We start from the raw sequence: 7,007 nt of genomic DNA, 5'->3' as shown, positions 1-7,007 counted from the left end.
CTCCCAAACCTACTGCTCTTGTTGTTGATTCTCCTCTTTACATCTGAGTCACAGGCATTTATTTCCTGGGATTTCTAATAATTGCACTGATTTGTTCAATGCAGCATTTCTAAGGACTTCCAGCAAGGGAGATTCTATATTAGCTTATAAAGAATTGTTTCAAAATATCAGAAATGTATACTGGAATGAAGGACAACGTGCATTGAGAGACGTGGAGAAACCATGAGTGGGCCATGGATTTTCATAAAGTGAACAGTTGAGTAAACAACACTCACATCAAGGTACGGCATTTCCAGCCTCCAGGAAACACCCTTAGGTTCTACTTGATCATAAATCACCCTCCCTGATGCTAAAGCAGCCACTTTCTTCATTTCTAACACCATAGACGAGATCCGTCAGTTCTGAATACAGTCACCCTCATGTCCCGGGTCTTGCTGTGTGTGATTGTAGCCTATTCACTCCCATGGCTGTCAGTGCTCCATTTTACAAATAACTCATTCTTCTTATCCCTCCACTGTGGATAAACATGTGTGTTATATCCAGATTTTACAAATTGTGCTGCTATAAATAATATTTTCACATATTTTGGGACACAAATGCATGCATTTCTATTGGTATATAACCAAGAGTGCAATTGCTGGGTCATAGGTGAGTGGATGCTTGGTTTAGTCTCTCAGAACACAAGTGTCTATGGAACCGACAAATAATAGACAGGGGTAAATCTCTTATTCTACAAATTATTCAGCTAATACATGAAAGAAATAACCCTTTGGCAATCCACAGTGAACTAACAGATTTCGCCATTGAACAGCAAAGGCAATTAACATCACAAGAAAAGAATTAACAAGTATTACATTATTCTTCTTGATGAAAAACATGATATTGTACTATGAATCCTGAAAATCTGAGACTGATCTCAGTTTTAGAAAGTTTATTTGGCCAAGGTTGAGGATACATACCGATGACACAGCCTCAGGAGGTCCTGACGACATGTGCCCTGGATGGTCAGAGCACCACTTGGTTTTAGATATTTTAGGGAGACCCGAGACATTGACCAACATATGTAAGCTGAACATTGATTCCACCCAGAAAGGCGGGACAACTTGAAGCAAGGAGGGAGCTTTCAGGTCACGGGTAGATGAGAGACAAATGGTTGCAGTCTTTTGTGTTTCTGATTAGCCTCTCCAAAGGAGGCAATCAGACATGACTTTATCTCAGTGAGCAGAGGGGAGACATTGAATAGACGGGAGGCAGGTTTGCCCTGAGCAGTTCCCAGCTTCACTTTTCCCTTTTAGCTTAGTAATTTTGGGGCCCCAAGATTTATTTTCCTTTTACAGAACCATCAACACTTACAGAAAAAAACCCTGAATATGCACAAACCTGTACACCAAACTACCAATTTATAGAAAATACATATTAAACCACACCTTGGCATGCAACCACAATATACAAACAATAGGAAACCTTACGATACAATATAAATTTCAAGGAGGAACCTATAGAACAAATGAGAACACAAAACATTTTTAAAGGTAAAACTAAACTATAATTTTGGATGATGAAAATATCAAATAGAACAAAGGAGCGATGACCATAAAAGTCAGGATGTGATTGATGTTTATTTGAAAAGGGGAAGAGTTTATTGTTGAGCTGGGGCAACTGATGGGGCTTCGAGGTCAGCTGCCAAACTTCTCCCTCTCTGATGGTTAAAGGGTGTTTACCTTTGATGAAAGGTCACCATTTTAAGATCTGTTTTCTTTTGTGTTACGTGTGTTTTATTTTATGATAAAAAGGCTAATGCAGAGTAAAATAAGTTATGGGGCATGGTTCCTGTTCCGTACAAAGCCTCCACCCCATCCTCCTCCCTGGACACTGAGTACTCAAAACAACTGGCAGCCCCAGGACCCCTGCCAGGACTACCTCATTTCTGAGTGTGCACCCAGCTCCCCATCACTGGAGGCAATGTCCATGATCTATTCCTTGAGGCCTGGATGAACCTGATAGGACACAGCTGAGGGGAAGTCTGGCCCCAGTCTGTAGGCTTTGGTCATCAGCATAGAGGGAACAGGTCCTCACCTCTCCACAGGCGCAGCTACAGCCAGAGTCTCCTCTCTGCGTGGGACTGAGGCTTGGTCCTTCCCCTGAACAGGGTGACGGGGATCTCTCCAGAGGTGGAGATGACACCATTCCTCCTCTAACATGGCCCCATCTCATGCTCGTTCTGCTTTACAGGAAAATTGACTCACGCTGGTGTCCAGTGAAGAAACCCTGGCACAGAGGAGGGACAGGTGGATTTCAGGGCTATGCTTGATCTGGGAATAGAAGAGTACAGACCACCAGGTGGCGCCGCTGCACTGCTTTTGCGCCCAGGAGGTGGATGCTGGGGCTGAGATTGAAGGTGGGGAGAGGGATGTCACAGCTCATCGCACAGGTTCCAGGTAAAAATCCTCCTGCCCAGCCCATCTGGCTCTCCCTTAACCAACTCTAGTGAAAGCTGTCCCCTTCTCACGTTCCTCAAAGGTGCTTTTTTACATAAGAAAGAGGATGCGATCACTAGATTGTCCTGGTTTATTGTGCTGTCAGTAACATGAAATCAAAATACACACTTAATAAATAATAAAACAACCCATAATAAGCCAAAGTTTATAATGTACTGATGCCACTGAGCCAGTGTTTATAATGTACTGACATACTCCAAGTGTGGGCACAGCTGCAGACATGCCTTGCCTCTTGGGTCAAGAATTGGGGTAGAGTGAAATGGGAAGAAACCCCAGTCACTGCAGAAAAGGGCCCCCATGGAAGAGGCCGGGCAGGGAGGCCAGCTGTCCCAGGGCCATCATATTTAGGGATGACTCCCCCTTTCTGGACAGCACTGTTTTTTGTTCTTTTTGTATTCACAGTAGTTCTGAAATTGCAGGATGCTGAGACCCAGCAGTGGTCAGTTACACTGTCTCTTTCTTCACCATTAAATGCTGTGCCAAATAGCACCTTCATACATTTCTATCCTCTTCCAGGAGAGAATCAAAACAACAATGGACACATTGAAACATGCAAACATACTTTAAATATGTGCTGTCACAAGTAGCTACAAAAACATTAACTCCACCAAAATGAGAAAGGTGTGAAAACGGAAAACATTGCATACCTGTATTCACAGCAGCATAACTCACCATAGCCAAGACAAGGAAGCAAACAAAGCAGCCATCAACACCTGCATAGATGAAAAACATGTGGTCTATGTAGACAATGGAATATGATTCAACCTTAAAAAGAAGGAAATTCTGTTATATGCCGCAACATGGATGAACCTGGAGAACAATGCTAAGTGAAATAAGCCAATCATAAGGAAATTCCAATACTGCACAATTCTAGTTATATGAGGTGTCTAAACTCTTAGAACCTGAAAGTAGAATGGCAGCTGCCAGGGGTTCAGTTGGGGATTCATGAGGAGTTTTGGGGCATAGAGTTTCAGTTTTGCAAAATGAAACGTTCTAGAGATCTGTTGCGTAACAATGGCTTACAGTTAATATGATAGTACTCTATACTTAAAATGGCTATGATACAAAATTTTACATAATATGGTTTTCGGCACAATAAAAAATAATTAGCTCTCTTATTAACTTAGGAAAAAAGCACATTAATTCATTGAAAATATATTATTATGTGCTTACTATGAAAAAGAGACACAGAAAACTTGAGACAAAAAGAGAGATCCTTGCTACCCCAGCTATCACCCATGAATCAGCAGAATCAGCATCTTATGAAACTAGACAGAAAGGCTCACAGGCCCAGCCTTGACATCTTGAATCAGTCTGCATTTGTCAGGACCCCAGGTGGCTCCACTGCATGTAAGGCACTGCCCCAGATGGTGGTGGAGGGACATCCTAGGATGGTGACTCTGCCCCACAGGTAGGAGCCTCCAGTCCTGATGGGAGCAACCAGAAGGGCCCAGGAGGGACATTTCCAAGAAAGTAAAATTAATAGAATGTCCAAAGTCTCTGACTTCTTAAAAGAGTCACAGAAATGGAACAGATATCAAAGTTAAATTAATGAGTGTTATCTAGAAAATAAACAGGCCAGGTGAGGTGGTTCATGCTTGTAATCCCAGCACTTTGGGAGGTCGAGGAGGGTGGATCACAAGGTCAAGAGATTGAGACTATCCTGGCCAACATGGTGAAACGCCGTCTCTACTAAAAATACAAAAATTAGCCGGGCGCTGTGGCGCACGCCTGTAGTCCCAGCTACTCGAGAGGCTGAGGCAGGAGAATCTCTTGAACCCGGGAGGCAGAGGGTGCAGTGAGCGGAGATCGCACCACAGCACTTCAGCCTGGTGACAGAGCCAGAAAAAAAAAAAGTAAAAGAAAATAAACAAAAACAAAGGCAAGTATTAACTTGAGGAAGAGCAAATACTACGAAGCAAGTGAAAAGTAGTCAAGTTGTCATATGAGATTAGTCACAGAAAAAGAAGCAAGGAATGGCTGAACTTGTGATACCTTGCCTTGTTTTTACCTGAGTAACTCTCTCCTAGGAGAGACAGACGGACAGACTCCATTTTAGTTTCCTCACTTGCAGCCTCCTTTATCCCCCTTAAGGGAATAACTAGTGCAAACTGACTCCAAGCACATCCAGGAATGCACTTGCTGATAAGATACTGAGGCAGGCTGTACCAGCAGCTCCTGGGAATGTGTTCAGTGGAAGGTACCTAAAGCGCCTGCATTTATGTTTTAATGATACGGTTTAAGCCCCTGCCCCTGGAACTGTTTATTTTTTGTAACTTCTTCTATAACCAATTAATTTTTTTTGCCTATTCTGCTTCTGTAAAATTGATTCAGTTAAACCCCCCTCCCCTATTTAGACCGTAGTATAAAAGAAAATCTAGCCCCTTCTTCGGGGCCGAGGGAATTTTGAGTGCTAGCTGCCTCCCGGTCTCCAGCTAATAAAGGACTCCATAATTTGTCTCACAGTGTGGTGTTTCTCTATAACTCGCTTAGTTACAACAAACTAAACATAATTACTATATAAATATATCGGGAAGAGGAAAGAATGGGAAGAGTGAAAGAGAACAAGTGGTGGATGTGGTGGCGTCACGTTCTCCCGGGAGGGGCAGGAGGTACCACACATGAGGGACTGACATGGCTAACGTGACCACTCTTCTCGTTCTGCCTGCAGCCCATAGTCTCTCCTCCCTGCACATGGGTGCTGCGTGGGAGACAGGGGTGCGGAATCCGGCCGACCTCGCTGTCCCCGCCCTCTGCCTCGTGGCGTCGGTGGGGTTGGGGAGATGAGTCCTACCCCTGCTCATCTCCTGTGGCTGTTGCCTTTTGGGCAGCCCCTCTCCGCGGCGGTGGGACAGTGCTGCCAGCCTGTGGCGCTGCCCTTCCCTGGGCCTGTGAGGGTTGGCTCCGCCTGGACCTTTGTGGTGCTCCCGGAGCCCTCCAGGTGGTCCTTCAGGTGCCCGAGGCCAAGCGGTGGTGTCCTTCCTGTTCCCAGCACCCTCTTCTCCAGTCGCCGCTGCAGTGCCTGCGTGTGGGTCCTGAGGAGTTTTGGTGAGGTAGAATTTTTATTTACTTATTTAAATTTGAAATTTAAAGCATGTTCATTACAGCAATGTCTCTACTAGAGACTATGCAGGGCAATGAAAAGGGGAAGAGATAAATTGTAGCACATTCCTGCCATGGAATACTATACTGCAACAAAAACAAATGAACTATTTGTCTGAACATTGATTCATCTTGTAGACCACCTTAACTGAAAAAACAAGCAAAAGAATTGTTGGGAACAGGCCCCCAAATCTGGCCATAAACTGGCCCCAAAACTGGCCATAAACAAAATCTCAGCAGCACTGTGACATGTTCGTGATGGCCATGACGCCCACGCTGAAGGTTGTGGGTTTACCGGAATGAGGGCAAGGAACACCTGGCCCACCCAGAGCGGAAAACCGCTTAAAGATGTTCCTGAACCAGCACAATAGCATGAGCGATCTGTGCCTTAAGGACATGCTCCTATGGCAGATAACTAGCCAAAGCCCATTCCTTTATTTTGGCCCATCCCTTTATTTCCCGTAAGAAATGCTTTTAGTTAATCTATAATCTATAGAAATAATGGTTATCATTGGCTTGCTGTCAATAAATATGTGTGTAAATCTCTGTTCGAAGCTGTCAGCTCTGAAGGCTGTGAGACCCCTGATCTCCCACTCCACATGCCATATTTCTGTGTGTGCCTTTAATTCCTTTAGTGCCGCTGGGTTGGGGTCTCCCTGACCGAGCTGGTCTCAGCAATGAATAATATCAGCAAGAAACAATTTATAAAAAGTTTAAAAGCAAAGCCAGGTGTAGAGGCCTACGCCTGTAATCCTAGCATCTTGGGAGGCCCAGGAGAGCAGGTTGCTTGACCCCAGGAGTTTCAGGCCAGCCTGGAAAACATGACAAAACCCTGTCTCTACAAAAAGTACAAAAATTACCCAGGCTTGGTGGTGCAAACCTCTAGTCCCAGCTACTCAAGAGGCCGAGGTGGGAGAAATTGCTTGAGTCTGGCAGGTCAAGGCTGAAGCGAACTGTGTTTATGACACTGCATTTCAGCCCAGGTGACAGACGGAGACCCTGTTTCACAAAAAAAAAAAAAAAAAAAAAAGACTAAAAGCATGTCAAACAAAGAGACTTTCCTAAAACGTAGTAAGAATATGAGGGCATACATCAAATTCAAGACAAACATTCACCAGCAGTTCTTGGTTTGCTCAGTACAATGTTGACTGAAACCTGTACTGAGCTGTGGAAAATCAGGGCTGTCTACATGTATTTCTATTATTTTCTGTGTATACTACATGTAGCCAATAATGTTAAAATGTCCCAAACTGACAAACCTGAGTGGCGGCTTCACAAAGATTTCTTATAATTCTCTATTTTTACTTCCAGCTAGAACTAATTCATAATAAAAATTTGTGAAGTGAATCCATAGAAATTGAGCAAAATAAAAAAGGATTTATTGAGTGCGAGGAAAGCTGCAGAGAA

General features: G+C 44.0%; 1 long non-coding RNA gene across 2 annotated transcripts; it reads right to left on the bottom strand.

The window, feature by feature from the left end:
* Positions 1 to 1,467: 1,467 nt before the first annotated feature.
* Positions 1,468 to 5,614, bottom strand: LOC139363081 (uncharacterized). Of its 2 annotated transcripts, none has more exons than XR_011622985.1 (3): positions 5,293 to 5,614; positions 3,146 to 3,211; positions 1,468 to 2,268 (listed from the first exon to the last, which is right to left on the bottom strand). It is a non-coding gene; the product is annotated as an uncharacterized lncRNA (long non-coding RNA). The 2 variants fall into 2 exon arrangements; XR_011622984.1 differs by having other exon boundaries at positions 3,171 to 3,211.
* Between the last annotated feature and the right edge of the window lie 1,393 nt (positions 5,615 to 7,007).

The sequence above is a fragment of the Macaca nemestrina genome, chromosome 5, assembly GCF_043159975.1.
Source record: "Macaca nemestrina isolate mMacNem1 chromosome 5, mMacNem.hap1, whole genome shotgun sequence".
NCBI classification, from domain to species: Eukaryota; Metazoa; Chordata; class Mammalia; order Primates; family Cercopithecidae; genus Macaca; species Macaca nemestrina.
The sequence above is the reverse complement of the archived record's forward strand: the minus strand, read 5'-3'. Positions and strand labels throughout refer to the sequence as shown.